Source organism: Panthera onca, chromosome B4 (assembly GCF_046562875.1).
Source record: "Panthera onca isolate mPanOnc1 chromosome B4, mPanOnc1 haplotype 2, whole genome shotgun sequence".
Classification (NCBI taxonomy): Eukaryota; Metazoa; Chordata; class Mammalia; order Carnivora; family Felidae; genus Panthera; species Panthera onca.
The window spans coordinates 49,570,684-49,582,495 of record NC_138345.1 but is presented as its reverse complement, the minus strand read 5'-3'; the positions used below and the strand labels follow the sequence as shown (position 1 = coordinate 49,582,495).

Genomic DNA, 11,812 nt, shown 5'->3' with positions numbered 1-11,812 from the left:
TAGAAAGCTCAGTGCAATTAAGAAACCATACTTGATTTTGAAACTGGAAGTCACAGAACCTAGGTTGATTATTTTTCTGTTGCAAGCTAGGACCACCAGGTAAGGTTGTATAGCACACCACATATTATGGTTCTTTTCCAAGAAGCTATGATGTGTACAAGTTCTATTCTAGGATATTCCATTTGGATGCTTCTTTCAGCATTCTCCCTGCATTCTACCATTATCATCCAAAACTTACAATCAAATTATCTTATACTCCCCAAAAGCATTTCTATTTCTCACTATTATATAAGAAATGCCTTCATACATGCAGTAACCAACAATGCAACTACTTTAACTCGGTTCTCTTCAGACTTCCGACCGAGTGGTTTTCAGCTCGGAGAATAGGAGGTGGTTAGAAGGAGGAGGCTGGTGTGGAGGGGTGCTATTGGAGGGAAAGGAGGGAGAATGAAAACAGGGGGGCACATTTACAGTTATACACTACGTTGTCCAATCGCCCCCTGGACCTGTGATTGTTGGAGCTTCTTCCCTATTCAAAGTCCCCCCCGCCAAGGGGCCTGACAGATTATCCACCTTATGTGGAGTACACATTGTTGTGTAACATCTCTTCCGTACACACATACCCCTTAAAAGGCCACTCAAGAAGATCTCACTGGCACAGCTGCAGCATGTACCCACAGAGAGGCCACCAACCACAAAGGTCCTCCTTCCCAGAGTACCGAAGATCACTCCAGGTATCACCACTGCCAGATCCCCTTGTCAGAGCCCCTGGGTGTCTTGACAGCTCCTGAGAGTGTAACTGCTAGAGCCTGTATTCTGACTCCCTCGATTCACAGAAATCCCACTTCAGTTCCCTACCAAAGGCCTTGCGCATTTTGTGTTACACTCTGCCACACAAATACCAAAGCAGAGCAGTCAGGCATTCTTAGTTCTCATGGAGTTGTTAGTGGGAACAGAAGAGAAAAAATAATGAACACCATTAGGTACTCAAAACCTTTTCAACTACCAAGGCTAATAAAACAAGCGTGGGTGCCTAGAGCTCTCTTCTCCAAGAATTTTCTCCCTAGACAGAGAATACATAGAGTTTACAGGTCTCTATGCAAATAGGCTTCTAATGAGTGGGTGACCTCACTGGCTACGTTTCGCCAAAAGGAGCGGATGTGTCCTACTGTCTTGGAGTGACAGCAGCTTGGACTTAAGCTTGGAACTCACTAGCAGTAGATTAATTCTGATGATGAATTCAGCCAAAAGAAGGTCCAAGCTCAAAATTGGGGAGTCCCAGAGGTATGGATTACAGAAATGTTACTCTATTTCTCACAGAAATTTCTGTCACAGAAAGTTGTTTGGGATTCTTCTTGGCATATGAAGAACCTTTTTTTTTTCCAGCTAGCGAGTGGCAAAGCTGGAGCTAGAATCCAGATAATTCTTTCTTTAGTCTCCTCATGGAAAAATCACAAAACAACAGGGCAAAGATTACTGACACTCTTATAGCCTTGGCATCTACCACATTTGTCCCAGATTATGGAAAACTTGCCCTCATACAATCCAGATGACTTCTTATTCTGTACTCTCATGAGAAATGTTAGAGAGAAACTGTCAAAATTCTGTGAACTTTGATTGGCATCTATTCCCTAGCTTTATATGACAAAGCCAAAGTCTTACATCTTATTTTCCATAGCAGGTACCCTGGCTCTTGCAAGCTTTTTTCACTGAATTTTTTCTCATCTGTGATCCATCTAAAAGGAATGTTCTCATCATCTAAATGACTTTCTCTCCCATACTTTATTTCCCCCAGAAAACCAGGATAGAACTCTAGAAAGCTAATGAACTCATGTCTCTTTAAACTTCACAGTTCTCTCTAATGTTAGCCTCCCCTCAAAATGTAGTTCTGCAGAGGTATGGGAGAGTTTTCACAGAACAGAAAACAATAAAGGCTTAGGTCATTTTAATAATGGAGAAACTGAAGAAAAGTTAAGTAAGAGTCACACAAAAACACTCTAGGGACCCAACTGAGACACATGTGATCTTGTCCCCAGGCTACTAAACAGAACCTATATATTATTCAAAGAATAATCCTGCTGACCCTCTGATCTCTGTGTATAATTAGGTAGAGCTCAGATTCTCCTTAAGAGAAGTGTGTGTGTGTGTGTGTGTGTGTGTGTGTGTGTGTGTGTTTGGCTCATGGCATTTAGCCCAGATAAATAGTTTTCCAACTGCTTACAACAAATGTAATGCTTCCTGAAAACTAATAATAATCTCATTCAATTCTGCCTCCCTCTTCTTCATTCATAAGACTAAACAAGGACCTGTGAGACTAGTCCCCAGGTCACCACCATGAGTGATTGAGTTGTCAGCCTTTCTACTAAAGCTCCTACCTGGATCTCAATTAGTGCTAATTATTATAGGGACTCCATTACCCAAGTGAGGAAATGTCTCCCCTGATAAAATCCATGCTATAAAAAAGAAATTTAAACTTTCCTGCTTCTGAATCAAACATCCAAATTTTTAGTGATCCTAACACCTGACCTATGAGCGGAGTAAATAGTAAGACAACATGGCGGGAGTGTACCCCGATAGCACCAAGTCTCCGAAGACCCAAAGACAGTGTTGACAGGAGTATTCTATACATAAACAAATATTAGCTGCCATTGGCATCTAGCATTGTGCTGACAGGAACCCCATACTATTGTTAAAGGAACAGCCCAAAAGGAAACGAACTTGTCCTCAACTCTGCTGCTTCTCACTAAGTACCCAGCTCCACCAGATCTGCCTCCAGTCCCCAGCTGGGCTTCCTTTGATCTTAACTCTAAGACAATGTTTCTCAACCTTGACATTATTGACACTTCAGATTGGATAATTCTTTGTTGTGAGTGGCTGTCCTATTCAGTTAGGATATTTTGTAGCATCCCTGGTCTCTACCCACTGCATGCTAGTAGCACCCACTACTTGTAAAACCAAAACTATCTCAAGATATTGCCACCAGGCAGAGGGAGCAAAGCTACCCTTGGTTGACAACCACTCATCTAGAGTCACAGAAAGTGGGGTGAGGAAGAAGTCACAGGTAAGCTGACTCTCAGAGGATTATTGTTAACCTTTCTGGCATCCTAGTACTCTCCCTGAATTTGATAGGGGAAAATTTCTTACCTGGAATCCACCAAAGCATATAAGTACATATAGGTAAAATTTTACTTCAGAGACCCCCTCAAGCCCAAGAACTAAAGCTGTAGGGCATTAATTTCTTTACATCAATGTTAAAATTATTTCATGCCGGACTTTGCCAAGAAGCAAAATAAAAAATTTAAAAAACCCAAATACTTCAAATGTAGTTCAAACACAGACAAGTTTACAAGATAGAGATATCTTAAAATAACTGAAATCTAGTCACAAAATGGTTTGGCACAATTTAAGAGTTCACAAGCTCTATACTTTTTTCTTCTATTCTGAGTAACCTCATTTTCCCAGCTCTACCTGCATCCCCTTTCCTTCCCAAAGAAGCACTGAGTTGGAAGTAAGAGTAGTAAGAGCTAACTTCTATCTGGCACTGACTAAGGGCCAGGCCTTAATTCTGGGCACTGTTCTGAACGCTTTTACTTACACTCTCCCATGTCTTCCTCATAGCAGCTCTATGGCATAGATATTATTATTCCCACTTTACAGATAAGGAGACATTAAGAGAGTAAGTAACTTTCTCAAAGTCACACAGCTAAAACGTGGCAGAACCAAGAGTCAAACTCAGACAGGCTGGTGTCAGAGCTCATGCTCTTTGACCCCTTTACCATCCAAACTATGTGTGGTCCACAGTCCTAACCAGACAATGGGTAGTAGTCATTTCCCATAGAAAGTCATACATTTCCAAGATGTATGATTTTCACAGTCAATACTAGAGACATCTAACCAACTACCTTAACTCCGTGTCCCCCTTTCTCCCTCAGTTGCCATGTCCCTTATCACCTCCTTTCTCTTAGGAGGAAGGTAAAGCTTTGTTTCTTTATTACATCCTGACTAGTTTTCAGTGAATTCAAATGATTCGGGTATCATTTGAATTTTAGGCCCTCGAAGTTTGGCCCAAGAGCCACCTGAGGATGAATCACCAGTAGTACTTACTAAAAATGCAGATTCTTAGGTCCTACCATAGATCCGCTGAATTACAATTTTGAAGGATGATGCCCAAAGCTGTACTTTAAACAGCTCCTTAGATGATTCTGATACATACAAAAGTTCGAGTTTAGTTTAGGCATCTATGATTGGTTAGCTCAGCTAGTTAGAGCTAATTAGACTGCAGTTCAGTTCTCAGAGACAAGAGCCAACTTTGCTCCACGGTTCTACTTCTATCCTTTCCTTATTTAGTCAGCATTCCAGCTGAATAAAAAAATTCCCAGCTACAAACAGCTAAACAATATGGGGAAACAGGAAACAGTCTGGATAGATTATTACCCAAACTTACTACCTCAAGCTTATAACCCCAACTGGAAAACTAATTTCAAGGGCATCATTTTTATTCACAATGGGCAATATTTTTTTCCATGGGTATTTCGTGAATGAGTAACAATGCCCAACTAATAATCAAGACATAGTTTCCAAAAAATAAACAAGAAAAAAACCATCAGTAAGACTTATCCCAGTTCTTGGCTAATTCATGTCTGGGGCTTAGGTCCAAAGATCTTGAGCATCTCGTATAGTTACATTGTGGGTGGATTTTTATAAATATGGTCAGTAAAAGCTCTCAAAGGGCTAAACAAAGCCAATTTACAAAGTTACATCTTGGCGGTAAACACTGGGTAGTAGTATTTCTTCATCCGCCTAACTCCTGAACTAGCGAACCTCTCAGCAGTTCAGAAGCACTTTCAACCAAGCCAAAGTTAATAAAAGCCCTTGAATCTTACTCTCAGTCATTCAAATCAGACAGTATCTCTGAAATAACTTTTACTTAAGCTGCCAATGCCAGAAATACTATCGGATTTTTTTTTTTTTTTTTGGCTTCACTACATAGAAACACTGGTACTATTGTAAAGAATATATAACAAAAAAAAAAAAAAAAAGAGTCCATTTCCTCCTTTGAGAAATCCTAATTAGTAGCCTGGTAGTCAGTGCTTGGAAGTGAGCACAAGAAAGTGTCTCCCAGTAGATGAGCTCCGATACTGTTTTCCCAGCAGGAACCGTGTGCCAGGACTGCTCTTTAGTTACAAGCAAGTTTTATTGTTTTCCCTAAACGAAAATAAAATAGTCTGGTGGTAGAATGGAATTAGAGAAATGGAACTTCGTTGGGGAGCCTTTCCAAACCCAGTTCAGAGAGGAAAGTTCCCGATGTTCCATAGTATTCTCTGGACGTTTCAGACCGTGGTTCCAGAACAAACGTTCATAAATTCTACCGCACTTCATTCCCTCAATTTGACTTTGACACAGTCGTGTGATTAATGGTGCAAAAGCATGCCTCAATTTTGCACAGCATTCTGTGCTTCAGCTTCTTACCGTTAAAAAAAAAAAAAAAAAAAAAAAAAACTCATTTCATTTTCACTCCCCTTCTCTCTCTATAGAATCCTAAGAATTAACTAAGTATCTACAGCAGTTTTTTAAAAAGAGGGTTCTACTTTCCAAGGACTTTTTCTAGGTGAAACATTAAGTAGTTTGCATGATTCTCCTTCCCTGACACTTTAAAGGGAGAGCTGATGTGGTTAAACAAATTTTCATTAATTCCAAGTAGATAATAAAATGTATTGTAAGTAAAACTAAATCCTTCTGTTTTCCATTTTAACTCAACCTAGATCTTTTGAAGATTTAAAGTCCCTTTTTAACTTTCAATTGCATCTCAAATTTCTAATATATTTGACATTTATTCTGTAACCACCATGTCCTAGGCTCCTTCATATATATAACATATCATTTAAGCTTCTCAACAAATCTGAGGACAGTACTATTATCTCCATTTTACAAACAAAATCCTGGGGTTCAGAAAAATAAAGCATACTTGTCTAATGTCATTGAGCTAGTAAGTAATAGAAATAAGATTCAAATCCTGGTCTCCTAACTCCAAATTTAAAGTTCAGGCAGTTGTCCCATAGCTATACCTGGTTAAGTACAACTGCTCCGAATAAATGAGTGATCAAAATTTAGAGTTTCTAGCGTGCCAAAGAATCTCATATGCTTTATATCTTGCACTCCCATGAGGCAGTTTTTCATGTATTTTGCAAGGTGGGCATGCCCCCATGTTCTCACCCTTCCCAAGTCATACTTGTTTCACCTGCAGGAATTATAATAGAAGTATCCATAGACTTACTTCCTTTTTAAGGCTTTTTAGAAAAACAAGTCATTGGAGAGGATATGGAAGTAAATATGCATGACACAGAGTGACATGACCCAAAGAATTCCTTCTACTCAACTCAGTCTCTTAAGTCACCATTTCTAGTCCACCTTGCTGTTGCCTGGGGCAAACAATGCTACTAAGCACACCAGAACTCTTGCAGGATCTTTCTAAAGGTTCCCTGCAAAATACATTGTTTTTATAACTGCCAGTTAAGTGATGCCTTGGCTGCATTTGAGGAGGACTGGGGACATCCAGTGGCCACCTACGTTGATAACAACTGAATTATCACTACAACGACACGTTATGATGAATTTGATATAAACTCTTGTGCTGCAAAGACTGTTAAAAGATTTCTGGTTTTAACAATTTTTAAACTATTATGAATGGGATCCTTTGGTAGTCAGCTACTTGTATATTTCCCCCAAATAAATTTAGTTTTGTATACCTGGGTCATAGGCCACCGCCCAAATTATCTACCACATTAAGCCAAAGTACATGATTACGTTAACTTCCAAAAAATAAAAAAGATTCCGAACATAAGAAACCGTTTGACTCAGTCCATTTCCATGGATGGCCTTCTGGCCTCGGGGTATGCATGGTATACCTATACTGACGAAGTCTTCTTTTTGGCAGTCGGAAGAAAAATTAAAAAGTTGGAGGGATCAAGAGGTCTCATTGACCAGCTAGTGCAATTTGGGAATTGAAATTTTTTCAGAGAGGAAAGAACACATGTGTCTTTTAACCTCGCTAGAATAATATTATTGAAAGTTACTTGGCGTTGTCCTGACATGAGATGAAAGAGTTTGGCCGATAAAAAATACCAAATAATATTGTTCTCCTAGAATGCAATTTAATTATTATGCTTGTAATTTTTCTTCCCATCACATGGAAAATTTTAAACCCACTTAAAACTCAACATTCATATTCTTATCTGAATAGAACAGGTAAAGGTGGAGGACAAGGTGTACAGATCAAGGACAAGTACAAGTGAATTCCTAAGATGGAATCTTTGGATCGTGCATTGTTATAACTGTCCCCCAAGCTGCTTAACTCAGCAGAAGTCACCCTCAAAAAAGTTGCATATGGGTGCATCTAGCTTTGAGGCTTCCTCAGTCCTGGTCTATGTCCTGGCTTTCTACAATAGTCACTGCAGGTCTGTAAGCTGTTCTCCAACCTTCCTTAACTTTTCCATCAATCATCAACAAACCATGGTATACCATCGCAGGAACCTGCTCCAGGTGAGATGCTCCTAAGAAGAAAGGAAATTAATGCCTCTTTGGTAATTTAAGGGTAAAAGGCAGAGATGCTAGTTCACAGTGTTACTATTCCCAAAGAATTTTTCCCTAACAGAAGACAATGCCTTATCTATAAAAATAACTTGCAAAGTTGAAATTTCAAACATAATGGCAGGTGTTCAAGCTGTCCATCTCAGAGTTTTGTAAATCCTACCATGTAGAATCTCAGCTATAAATAAAACCAATCCTGATTTTTATCCATTAAAAGTAATCAGAAGAAATGAAATCCTGCATTCTGGCATCCTCATAAATCTCTAGATTGTTGTTTGACAACCAAAAAATATACATACATACACTGTGTTTAACCATACGTCACTCACATTTACCTTGAATACAAAGCTCATGTACACAGTTGATCACCTAATGATTCTCCCTAGTATTCCCTTTTTGAACTCTGTCATCTGTTTTGTAGTAACATAGTGTTATATTCTGGGGTTGCTTTGGAAGGACGAACATCAAGAGACCAGTGTTCCAGCTCTGATTCTCTCACTTACAAATCATCTGAGCCCACATTAGTCAATGCACACTTCAAGTCTGGCTTTCCCATCTGTGAAATGAGTGAAAATTTCCTCATACCATTTCGTTGTTTGTAATTGATCTGTTCATCCAGTGTTATGACCAGGCAAAAGTCATCTGACACCTTGAGGTTTTTGTAGCTGATTCTCTCCTTCCAGAAGAAACAACCACCCAAAGTTTCACTAACACAAAAAAACTCTGTACTTAGTTAATTATATGCCAACATTTAGGCTGGATGACGCGTGGCACAGAAATGCCCCAGATCCTACCTCTAAACTCCCAAAGTACTTTATTTTCCCTCCTATTTCTGTGAGATGTAGAAAAGGGGAGGATGAAATGCGAACCCAGGAATCTTACATCTCATTTTCTGCTCTAAAAAGTAATTATAATGCTTTCTGAAGACAGCAGAAAAAATGAGCAAATGAGCGGCGCTGCCGCTCACGCCATGGTTCTCCACAGTGCGCCATCATATGCATTTGAAGATCTTTCCTTATTTTTTTTTTCCTGCCGACACAGGAATAGGAGGCAGATCAGCAAGGAGGGCTATCACAGGAATTTGCTTTCTCTGTTTTAAGAAGAACCATTCCATTTCTTGCCTGAAGTTTAACTTGATTATGCATTCATTAAAGGCGAGTGATGGCAATGATTAAACAAAAACATCTTTAAAATGCAGAGTTCATTCCAGCCCATTTGGTTGTGTTACACACAAATTGGATTTGCATTGCATCCTGCACAGCAGGTACTCCACTTGAAATCAAAGACAGATGCTTTTATGGGATTAAAAAGAAAACCGAGGGGGAGGGGGAGAGGGAGAGATATTGAGATATTTTGCATTTCAGTAATAATGGCTCCGAAATGAAATAGTGATCGTCCTGCCGCTTTATCCATGTAAGTGTTTGGGCTATAATTAAAAGGAAACAAGAACCCCCCCATCATAACTTGAATCGTTGTCACAGAAGAACATTTAATTTGCAGGGGAAAAATGATTTTTCCCATAAATGTCTAATAATACCTTAGCATATTTGAAATTTAATCATAAGTGGCTTAGAATTAAACCATTTGAATTATTACTGAAACATTTCAAGTGGTGACATTAAATGCTTTGTTTGAAATTAGCCATTAATTCAAAAGTCTTCTCTAGTGCTGCTGTGAGAGTTTAACTCTTTGTCTGTAAACAGAGGTCCCTGGTTCTCACGCTATATAATTAATCGGCACACCTCTAGAACATTCACATTGCTGGCTATTTACTCTGGCACCTCCGGTTAAATTACTCTGGGCACTATAATTCTACAGTTGATATCATCTGCTGTTTTAAAATTTTTATATATTTGTCAGCTTCTTGGACATCTCTCAGAAGCACTGTATGAGTAAAAAAACAATCAGACTGGAAGAGCCCCAGTGTGACTTACCTTTCCATTGCTTCCGAGAAGCTTTGTACAGTGAATATGGCTAATCTCTTACAATGTCTTGCAGTGTCTGACTCTATAACAGGTCATGTTATATGAGCATTTCTTATCTATTTGATGATGGCATCTTCTGGTGGACCGAATGTACTGATGGCCCCAATCATTGGCTTCGCTCGTATCTATGCCGTTTTCGATGTGAATTTGCAGATCTTCCCATGAAGTGGTGGAATCTGTTTCTCCATGTCTTGAATCTGGGCCGGGCTTGTGATTTGATTTGGTCAACAGAGTCTGGTGAAAAGAATGATGTGTCAGTTCTAAGCCTAGGCTCTGGAGGTCCTTCTCATGAACTCTGATTCTGCAGAGCTGAAAGCCCAGGCTGGTCTGATGTAAAATGAGAGATATGTGACTCTGTCACCCATAACTCCTATCGACAGTCCAACTACATCCAGAAGCAGAGCTTCCTAGCCAAGATAAAGCTAACCCCAACTGACACAAGAAGAACTGCCTGAGTACAAAACAAATCATTAATTTGAGGGTGCTTTGTTATACCACAATGGGTAATGATACATTTCTGGATTCGGTTTTGTTTTGTTTTGTTTTGTTTTGTTTTTAGTATTTAACTCGGACTTTAAATGAGGAGTAGGTTTCCAATGCTTTGCACAATGTTCATGTCAGCATGCATCCTACAAGTATTTACTAAGTCATAGTTGAGTGGAGATTTCTTTATTTTAGACTGTTAGTCAATATATCCTAATAAACTGTCATAGCATGTAGCTATGCTTTTTTGTACAATGCTTGGGAAACAACAACAACAAAAAGGTATTGTGTCCCACTCTTTTTCTCACTGAGAATAGCACACATGAAAAGTAACCCAGGAACAATGGATAAAGGACTTGTTGGAGAGAAAAGCCAACCTCATCTGTAAGTATTTTAGCCTGAAGAGTCATGTGAAATCAGACCCACGTGAGACTTATGATTTCAAAATCTTCATGGAAGAGAATTCCATTTCAAGGCCAGATGTCACTTTCCAATGATCTGTAAACCTCTAAAAAGAAGGTTGTTTCCCCACTATGGTGAATCTATGAAATACAGGATTGGAAGAAATTGTAGAGATCATCTTGTCCAGCCTCCTACTTCACACAGAAATCTCCACCTCAGTTCCCCAGAAAGGTAATAATTGTAACTAGTAGCTACCATTTAACATACATTTACTAAGTGCTAGATCCTGTTCTAAGTACCATCTGTGAATTAGTTCTTCACAAAAATATTATAAGGTAAGTGCAATTCGAAAGTTGGGGGAAATGAGCTTCAGGTTAAGCAACATGTCCGAAGTCATGTAGCTAGCAGTACATGACAGAGACAGAATTCAAACTCTACAGTCTACTCTCTTAACTATGAACCAGTACTCCCTGTTAATAATTAGATCCATTCATTGAAGATTGAGCTACCCTATGGTGAGGTGAGTTCTCCCTCTTCCCCAGAAATACTCCAGCAGAAGCAAAACATCTGAAAACCCACATAACATAATGGGTTAAGCCCAAACCCCCCACACTGTAATTTCTACCCATTGGCTTTGTTTCTAGCATGAGGGCTGCAAAGAAAAATTCTGTATTCTTTTCTACATGACAAACTTTCAAATATTTAACCATTTTCTCTTCGCATTCATTCTTCAGTCAGTATACTTTTGATGTTCTTCACTAATCTGATCAGCCTCCTAATGAAATCTCCACAACCTCCCCAGTCCCTACCTCACCATTTTAGTTCAGAGACTATTATCTTTGCAATGTAAGATAGCATCTAGTTTTTATGGTGTGGTTGGTTGGTGTGTGGTTGATTGATTATATGACTTTAACTAGAAAAATTAATACTGAAAATATATCAAACATTGAATTACAAAAACTACAAATATTTTTCAAGTCATCCAACCCTATAAACATTTTGTAGAGTTTTGTTCTTTACCTAAGTGTAAGACCTCAGTAGTACTTGGAAAGGCACATGAGTCAAGTCTGTTACCAGATTCAGAATAATGTCATTGTTAGCCTATCATAAACATTTAGAACCCAGAAGATGGTAGGAATCCATAATGCTATTTTTTTGGATGGATTGCCTTCTAATTCATTCCAAGTCTGCCTCAGAAAGCTGTCCAGCATCACTTCTTACCACTGGCCCACTCCCAAGTTTCTACCTCCATTTTGGTAATACCTCTGTACCTGAGGTCATAATAATCATACTCATAGTATGGATATGGCACCAGTACATAGTAAAGGATGTCTTCCAGATTCTTCAAAATGAAG

General features: G+C 39.0%; 1 long non-coding RNA gene across 1 annotated transcript; it reads right to left on the bottom strand.

Moving 5' to 3' along the window:
• Positions 1-7,131: 7,131 nt before the first annotated feature.
• LOC132660361 (uncharacterized) lies at positions 7,132-11,545 on the bottom strand. Its single transcript, XR_009601738.3, has 3 exons — positions 11,478-11,545; positions 9,522-9,806; positions 7,132-7,550 (listed from the first exon to the last, which is right to left on the bottom strand). It is a non-coding gene; the product is annotated as an uncharacterized LOC132660361 (long non-coding RNA).
• Between the last annotated feature and the right edge of the window lie 267 nt (positions 11,546-11,812).